The sequence below is a fragment of the Bactrocera oleae genome, chromosome 4 (genome assembly GCF_042242935.1).
Source record: "Bactrocera oleae isolate idBacOlea1 chromosome 4, idBacOlea1, whole genome shotgun sequence".
Classification (NCBI taxonomy): Eukaryota; Metazoa; Arthropoda; class Insecta; order Diptera; family Tephritidae; genus Bactrocera; species Bactrocera oleae.
The window spans coordinates 35,358,027-35,367,804 of record NC_091538.1 but is presented as its reverse complement, the minus strand read 5'-3'; the positions used below and the strand labels follow the sequence as shown (position 1 = coordinate 35,367,804).

The 9,778-nt window shown below is 33.2% G+C and overlaps 2 long non-coding RNA genes across 2 annotated transcripts; both read right to left on the bottom strand.

The window, feature by feature from the left end:
• Window positions 1-39: 39 nt before the first annotated feature.
• Window positions 40-800, bottom strand: LOC138857196 (uncharacterized). Its single transcript, XR_011396225.1, has 2 exons — window positions 618-800; window positions 40-544 (listed from the first exon to the last, which is right to left on the bottom strand). It is a non-coding gene; the product is annotated as an uncharacterized lncRNA (long non-coding RNA).
• A 3,171-nt stretch (window positions 801-3,971) lies between these two features.
• Window positions 3,972-4,733, bottom strand: LOC118683842 (uncharacterized). Its single transcript, XR_004979683.2, has 2 exons — window positions 4,551-4,733; window positions 3,972-4,477 (listed from the first exon to the last, which is right to left on the bottom strand). It is a non-coding gene; the product is annotated as an uncharacterized lncRNA (long non-coding RNA).
• Window positions 4,734-9,778: the final 5,045 nt, after the last annotated feature.

Genomic DNA, 9,778 nt, shown 5'->3' with positions numbered 1-9,778 from the left:
CGAGGTTCCTTACCTTTTTAAAGAAAATAACACAGTCAATTCAAATTTAATGGGCAATGTTTATTATCATTCGAAAGAACATTCTTTTTTTTTTCAAGATTATCTCTTTCAAATGTTGGCCGCGGCTACGTCTCAGATGGTCTATCCGTTGAGTCCAATTTTCGATTACTCGTTTAAGCATTTCGACTGGAAGCTGGCGTGATGTTTTGCTCCAAGGTCTAAATCGAAGCGGGATTGTCCTCATAGACTTTAGACTTTACATATCCCAACAAGAAAAAGTCTTACAGTGTGATATCACACGATCTTGATGGTCAATCGACCGGCCCACAACGTGAAATTACCGAAGTGTTCTCTCAATAAATCCATAGATTAATGTGATGATGGGAAGTGGTGCCGTCTTGTTGAAACCAAATTTCGTCGAGATCACTAGGTTAATTTTCAGGCATCAAATAGTCGGTTATCATAGCACGATAACGGTTGCCATTGACGGTTACGATGATGACAAACCACATCAAACCGTTGTTCTTACTGGATGAATTTGCAGCTGTAATTTTTTGGCTGTGTACTTTTGTGTTTTTATTTTAAAAAATGTTTCAAGTTTCATTGATTTTTTTTACCGTATTATCTGAGTTGCAAGATAAGTATTAAATGTTCTTAAGTTTTGTGCAGTATTAAAAAGTTTAAACTTTCGAATTATTGGTGCCGAGTCAGCTTTTTGTTTCATTTTGTTTTATTTTATTCTATTTTCTCTCTTTATTTATCTTATTTACTTCTTTATTCACAGCTGTATTGCGTTTAGCTTTTTATTTGTTACAGTGCTTCTAAAACTGCTCGCTATATTGCTTTTATAGCCAATTGTCTTGGTTTTAAACTTTGATAAAAAAAATTGTTCTTAATTGAATTTATTATTATTAATATTTTATTAACACACTAATTTATTATTTATCTATTAAATTTTGTTCTACTTACTCTCTTATTTGATCTTCATTCTTGTGGTTTATTATGTCTTGTAACTTCCCCAATTGTAACATTCAAGGCGAGTCAGATCGCTACGTTTCATGCTGGCTTTGTGATGGGCTTGCCCATATTAAATTTGCTGGACTGACAGGTACAATCTTAGATTCTATTCTCGACTGTAAGGGATTGCGTTGGTCCTGTTTAAATTGTAGATCTATTGAAATCGATCTATTTAAGGTTTATAGGAAGACACGCAATGGCTTTAACGAAATCGGTCGTGATCTTGTAACCCTCACTGAAAAATTTAGGCACTATGAAAAATCGTTCAAATCTTTTAAGTGCCTGAATGATTCTCACGAATCCTCTAAACCTGCTCCTAAGCGTAAACGTCCTTCCGATGAAGTAAAACTTAGTTCTTCTGTACAGAAAAGAACGTCTCCTCCCAATGACCTAATAAATCTCTCTTCTCCTTGCCCTCAAGGTGATAAGCCGTCAACTTCCAAAGAGCTCAACTCCCCAAAAACTTTATCTAATAGTAATAAGTGTCTCACAATTCCAGACGCTCCCCCTATTAACTTAGTAGCATGAGTTAATAATTTGATAGTTGTTCCACCTAAAAAGACTATATTTATTTCGAGACTTGCCAAAGATACCTTGGTGGAGGACATTAAATCTTACATTTCGTCACGTTTAAAAATCGATGATATCAATATACGTAAATTTAACTTAAATTATGATAGAAGTATATCATCGTTTAAAATAGACGTATATCTTGAAACATTCAAAAAGATCTTAGATAGTTCATTCTGGCCACCTTGGGCTTTTGTACGCGAATTTAAACCTAAACTTAGAAGTCAAACTTAGGAAAACATTGTTAAATTACCAAAAGCAACCATCGATATAAAAAAACTGATTGGTAGAAATTCGCTAAGCATTTATTATCAAAATGTTAGAGGTCTTAATACAAAATTAACTGACTTGTATTTGAACAGTTTCAATTTTAATTTCCATATAATTGGATTTACAGAAACTTGGTTAAAACCTCACATTTTTTATAATGAGATTTTAAACAGCGAATTTCAAATTTTTAGATGTGATCGACTGAACAGAATCGGTGGAGGTGTTCTATTTGCCGTGCATTCCTCTATCCCATCTGAAAATATTCTTGTTTTAGGGACCGACTCATTTGAATTTAAATGTATTAGAGTATACGTTAATAGTTGCTTTATTTATTTAACCCTATCTTATATACCACCCCATTCGGACTTATATGTACATGCAGCATGATTCTTTAATAAATAGTGCTGCCTCGATGGCAAATAATGCAGATTCAATAATTGTATTAGGTGATTTCAATTTACCGTGTGCTTCGTGGAAACCTTTCGATGACTATATCGTGCCGATTTGCAATCGGTCATGTTTTAATGAGTTTTTCGAAAAAATGTCCGAGTTGGGTCTGAACCAAATTAATTTGATTCCGAATAAATTTGGTAAATGCTTAGATTTAGTATACGTTGATACCTTTGCAAAGTGTTCCGTTATTCAGAGTAATCCTCTTGTTTTACCAGAGGATTCATATCATCCTGCTTTGGAAATCTCTGTCGAAATCTCAGGCAATGTACGGGATAATAATCATCAAACTTCGTGCTTCTGTACTCGGTTTAACTTTGCAAAAGCTAATTTTAAAAAGTTAAATACAGAACTTTCTACAATAACATGGCCTAATTATAATGGGGACATTGAATTGAGTGTCTCTCATTTTAATAACATTATTAGGAAATTATTTGAAAAGTATGTTCCAATAGTAATTGTTAATAAAAGTAAAAGTTAATAAAGGACTTGCTTCCGATTATTCAGATTGTATGGCAGCTATATGCTATAACTATATGCTGCTTCTTAGTAAGAGCTTCAAAATTTCATAGCTTAAAAACTAAAGGACTAGTTCGCGTATATACGGACATGGCTAAATCAACTCAGCTCATTAAGCTGATCATTTATGGATATATTTTAAAGGGTTTCCGACGTTTCCTTCTTGGTATTACAAACTTCGTGGTAAACTTAATATACCCTGTTCAGGGTATAAAAAGTGTTACATATTGTTATTTTCTTAAAATTTATGAAAAAGTTGTCCCAAAAATATGGTTTATATGTAAAACTTTAATATTTTTCAGAATCAGTTTATTTTAATATACAAGTATATTCTTGAAAGAGTGGGTATTATTGGCAAATTCAAGAATAACAAAGATTGATATTTATGCTTCTTTTTAACTGTGGCAAATTAATTAATATTCACTACAGAAAAAGAGAGGTGCAATTAAGCAACCATATCATAAAACTGAATCCAGAAAATGTTTATTCAACGAAACTGGAGACAAGTTTTATAAATTTACCTATATAAAAATAATAATTATTTTAACAAAAAAATAATCAAAAAAAACTAAGCGTAACAGTATTGTTCAGCTTAAGAAGTATACAGTCTATATTTAAAAACTAAACCTATAACTTTGTAATAATATAGTCATTTTTTTATGTAAATAGTTGTTAGTAAAACTTTGTACACATTTTCATCGCTAAATGCTGAAATATAAAGCGTAATAATTGTGATTAAAAAATATATACATATATTCTTAAATTACAGGAAACATCGGCTCTGTAATTATCTCTTGATATATCTTACAATTATAATGTTTGCTTTATTCTATAATAATATTCTTATGACTTCTAATACCAAATATATTATATATGTATATTCTTAAATTACAGGAAACATCGGCTCTGGAATTATCTCTTGGTATATCTTACAATCATAATTTTTGCTTTATTCTATAATAAATTCTGATGACTTCTAATACCAAATTCTTTTACAATACCATAGTTATTTTTTCCGGTCCATATACATCGAAAACCATTCCTTACTCTGGCAAAACGCAATGCAAATAATACTTGGGGATTGGAATGTAAAGGGTGACCCATGTCGAGGTTCCTTACCTTTTTAAAGAAAATAACACAGTCAATTCAAATTTAATGGGCAATGTTTATTATCATTCGAAAGAACATTCTTTTTTTTTTTCAAGATTATCTCTTTCAAATGTTGGCCGCGGCTACGTCTCAGATGGTCTATCCGTTGAGTCCAATTTTCGATTACTCGTTTAAGCATTTCGACTGGAAGCTGGCGTGATGTTTTGCTCCAAGGTCTAAATCGTAGCGGGATTTTCCTCATAGACTTTAGACTTTACATATCCCAACAAGAAAAAGTCTTATAGTGTGATATCACACGATCTTGATGGTCAATCGACCGGCCCACAACGTGAAATTACCGAAGTGTTCTCTCAATAAATCCATAGATTAATGTGATGATGGGAAGTGGTGCCGTCTTGTTGAAACCAAATTTCGTCGAGATCACTAGGTTAATTTTCAGGCATCAAATAGTCGGTTATCATAGCACGATAACGGTTGCCATTGACGGTTACGATGATGACAAACCACATCAAACCGTTGTTCTTACTGGATGAATTTGCAGCTGTAATTTTTTGGCTGTGTACTTTTGTGTTTTTATTTTAAAAAATGTTTCAAGTTTCATTGATTTTTTTTACCGTATTATCTGAGTTGCAAGATAAGTATTAAATGTTCTTAAGTTTTGTGCAGTATTAAAAAGTTTAAACTTTCGAATTATTGGTGCCGAGTCAGCTTTTTGTTTCATTTTGTTTTATTTTATTCTATTTTCTCTCTTTATTTATCTTATTTACTTCTTTATTCACAGCTGTATTGCGTTTAGCTTTTTATTTGTTACAGTGCTTCTAAAACTGCTCGCTATATTGCTTTTATAGCCAATTGTCTTGGTTTTAAACTTTGATAAAAAAAATTGTTCTTAATTGAATTTATTATTATTAATATTTTATTAACACACTAATTTATTATTTATCTATTAAATTTTGTTCTACTTACTCTCTTATTTGATCTTCATTCTTGTGGTTTATTATGTCTTGTAACTTCCCCAATTGCAACATTCAAGGCGAGTCAGATCGCTACGTTTCATGCTGGCTTTGTGATGGGCTTGCCCATATTAAATGTGCTGGACTGACAGGTACAATCTTAGATTCTATTCTCGACTGTAAGGGATTGCGTTGGTCCTGTTTAAATTGTAGATCTATTGAAATCGATCTATTTAAGGTTTATAGGAAGACACGCAATGGCTTTAACGAAATCGGTCGTGATCTTGTAACCCTCACTGAAAAATTTAGACACTATGAAAAATCGTTCAAATCTTTTAAGTGCCTGAATGATTCTCACGAATCCTCTAAACCTGCTCCTAAGCGTAAACGTCCTTCCGATGAAGTAAAACTTAGTTCTTCTGTACAGAAAAGAACGTCTCCTCCCAATGACCTAATAAATCTCTCTTCTCCTTGCCCTCAAGGTGATAAGCCGTCAACTTCCAAAGAGCTCAACTCCCCAAAAACTTTATCTAATAGTAATAAGTGTCTCACAATTCCAGACGCTCCCCCTATTAACTTAGTAGCATCAGTTAATAATTTGATAGTTGTTCCACCTAAAAAGACTATATTTATTTCGAGACTTGCCAAAGATACCTTGGTGGAGGACATTAAATCTTACATTTCGTCACGTTTAAAAATCGATGATATCAATATACGTAAATTTAACTTCAATTATGATAGAAGTATATCATCGTTTAAAATAGACGTATATCTTGAAACATTCAAAAAGATCTTAGATAGTTCATTCTGGCCACCTTGGGCTTTTGTACGCGAATTTAAACCTAAACTTAGAAGTCAAACTTAGGAAAACATTGTTAAATTACCAAAAGCAACCATCGATATAAAAAAACTGATTGGTAGAAATTCGCTAAGCATTTATTATCAAAATGTTAGAGGTCTTAATACAAAATTAACTGACTTGTATTTGAACAGTTTCAATTTTAATTTCCATATAATTGGATTTACAGAAACTTGGTTAAAACCTCACATTTTTTATAATGAGATTTTAAACAGCGAATTTCAAATTTTTAGATGTGATCGACTGAACAGAATCGGTGGAGGTGTTCTATTTGCCGTGCATTCCTCTATCCCATCTGAAAATATTCTTGTTTTAGGGACCGACTCATTTGAATTTAAATGTATTAGAGTATACGTTAATAGTTGCTTTATTTATTTAACCCTATCTTATATACCACCCCATTCGGACTTATATGTACATGCAGCATGATTCTTTAATAAATAGTGCTGCCTCGATGGCAAATAATGCAGATTCAATAATTGTATTAGGTGATTTCAATTTACCGTGTGCTTCGTGGAAACCTTTCGATGACTATATCGTGCCGATTTGCAATCGGTCATGTTTTAATGAGTTTTTCGAAAAAATGTCCGAGTTGGGTCTGAACCAAATTAATTTGATTCCGAATAAATTTGGTAAATGCTTAGATTTAGTATACGTTGATACCTTTGCAAAGTGTTCCGTTATTCAGAGTAATCCTCTTGTTTTACCAGAGGATTCATATCATCCTGCTTTGGAAATCTCTGTCGAAATCTCAGGCAATGTACGGGATAATAATCATCAAACTTCGTGCTTCTGTACTCGGTTTAACTTTGCAAAAGCTAATTTTAAAAAGTTAAATACAGAACTTTCTACAATAACATGGCCTAATTATAATGGGGACATTGAATTGAGTGTCTCTCATTTTAATAACATTATTAGGAAATTATTTGAAAAGTATGTTCCAATAGTAATTGTTAATAAAAGCAAAAGTATAAGTCCGTGGTTTTTGAAAGAGTTATATAAATTGAAAAACAGAAAAACTCGAGCCTTTAAACATTTTAAAAAAACCTGCTCACTTGTCGACTATTCTAAATATTCTCTATTGCGTCGACAATATTTTGACCTAAACAAAAAATGTTATAATAGTTACTTAAATAAAGTAAAAAAGAATATTGTAAGTAATCCAAAATCGTTTTATGATTTCGTCAACTCCAAACGCAGGATTTCCAAATTTTCGTCCGCAATGAAATTCAAATCTATCATTTCAAGTGACAATGATATTATATCCAATATGTTTGCAGAATTTTTCAAGTCAAACTACTGTAATAATTCTTCCAAAACTTTTTCTTATCAGCAAGTGCTGTGTTCGAATACTTTAATTAACGCTCCAATTATTTCTGAAGTAGACGTCCTACTTAATTTAAATAAGTTAAAACCATCTTTTAGTTATGGCCCAGACATGATACCCTCATGCTTCCTAAAAAATAGTGCCAAATATATTTACTTGCCTTTGACAAGGATATTTAATTCCTATCTTAAACACGGTATATATTGCAAACTATAGAGGTATCGCAAAACTATCAGTTATACCTAAACTTTTGAAGCTATCATCACTGACCATATAACCTTTTCGATTTCTCCGTTAATTTCCTCATCTCAGCATGGATTTCGTAAAGGGAATTCGACTATAACAAACTTACTTGAATTTGTAAACCATGTATCATTGGGTTTTAGGGAACATAAGCATACGGATGTTATATACACAGACTTTAGCAAAGCTTTCGATAAAGTAAATATCTCGATTCTCATACAAAAACTTGATCTGCTGGGCTTTCAGCCAAGATTCCTTCAATGGGTGTCTTCCTATCTTTATAATAGAACACAACGAGTGATATTTGAGGATACACCTTCAGATACAATTAATGTTTCTTCAGGTGTTCCGCAAGGTAGTCATCTTGGCCCGATTCTGTTCTTGTTGTTTATTAACGATATCTCTTCAGTAATAAAATTCTCAAAAATTGTATTATACGCTGACGACGTAAAGCTTTTTAAATCATACACTTCAATTGAGGAAAGGTGTCTGTTCAAACAGACTTATTCAATTTGGTTGCATGGTGTGATAGAAATAATTTGCTATTGAATTTGAATAAATGTAAGACGATGTGCTTTTCCCGTAGATCTGTGCACCCCTCTTCTTATGAAATAAAACACCATACTCTGGAGCAAGTTTTTAGCTATGTTGATTTGGGAGTTAATATGGACCCTAAGCTTAATTTTTGTCTTCATATTGACACCATGGTCTTGAAAGCAAAAGCTGTCCTCAGTTTTGTTAAACGTTGGTCTAAAGAATTTAGAGATCCGTATATTACTAAAACACTTTATACAACTTTAGTTAGACCTATATTGGAACATGGCTCTGTTGTATGGAACCCTAACTACCAAATCCATTCTGACAAGTTAGAGTATGTTCAAAAACAATTTTTACTTTTCGCCTTAGCGCATTTCCGATGGGATTCTAGGGTAAGTGTAGTAATGGAAGTAGACCATACACTAGTCGTTTAAAACTAATTAATCTACCTACACTCTCTAGTCGTAGGGAAATGCTTGGCATAATATTCTTTGTGAAAATCTTGAATGGAACAGTTTGCAGTTCTTTTCTCCTGTTTGAAATTAAATTTAATATCCCGATTCGCTTTTCGAGGCAGTTTAGACCTTTACTGTTAAAATGCTGTAGATCAAATTTTGAACTAAACGAGCCATTCCGCCGTATATGTCATGATTTTAATTCTGATTCCAGCACATTTGACTTATCTGACTCACTTTTCAAAATTAAAAATACTTTATTGTTTTCTCTTAATAAATGAGCTTGGCTGTTGAAATTTTTGTTTCTGTAGCTGAGCAGTTTTAGATCTCAACACTTAAAAAACTCTCTTGCCTTTTCTGACTCGGCTAATTCCGCACGTATGCGGATTGCGCCCCTCGCGTCGGTTGGGCGGGAGGAGGGTAATCGTTGGGTTATTATTAAGAATATTTATATTGGCTTGTGAAAACCTATCTTAGCTCGTCTATTGAACTAAGGAAAATGCCAGTTCATCGTTTTTTTGAAGGGAAACTTCTAATGGGAATTCGGAAAAGGTTGCGTTAAACGTTTAACGCGCAGTGGTTAGAGTGTTTGCCCACTATTGAGTACAGAAAAGTGAGTGAAGCTCACATATATACCAGCAAAATTATGAAGCGCATTTGTTCAACCGCGTTTAGCGCAGCAGAGCAAGAAATTCCGAATCACCACTGTTTAAATGAGTATAAACTCCTCCCGCCAAGTACACCACTTTACCCGGAAAATAATGGCACACCCTTGTATAACCCACTACAATACACCACACTCATACATCACCACACGGGACAACACAACACACCACAGCATCGCGCCTGTACACCACCACAAAAAGGATGGTCTCCGCAGCAGATAGTCCTCATTCGAAATATTAACGATTCTGCGCGCAACTCGACTTTTTGCTTATACACCTGATTTGACTAGGTAGTGATGCTGCGCGCAATTCCTTTTCAATTCGCTGACAACCATTGGACACTGTTACCTCCGATTCTGATCGATTTTTATTAATTTGTATAAACTTTATTATTGTTATTTTACATAAAGTTGTGGTTAAGTTTAACGGATACCTTTATTGTAAAGTTTGAATAAAATATAAATCCCGGTAAATTTGGTACGCAAATAAACAACCACTAAAATTTTCATTCCGCTATTCTATCTAGCTACTTTAAACAAGCTGCTTGTGTGCTGAACAAAGCATACTCCGGGGCGAAGCTTAGTCATTGCACTTCGGCTGAGTTGACCTTCGCGATTATTCGTAATGAGAATAACTCGTTGGTGTAATCTTTGGTAGTCGGTACAGTCGGTAGTACAAATACAATTTGTGTGGTTTTGGAAAAAGAAAAAGAATAATGTCAAATGAGGAATTTTGTCAACTTATGCGACCAACCAACGGGGAAAAATTATCAATTTTACTACAAACTATTCATTATTTAACAT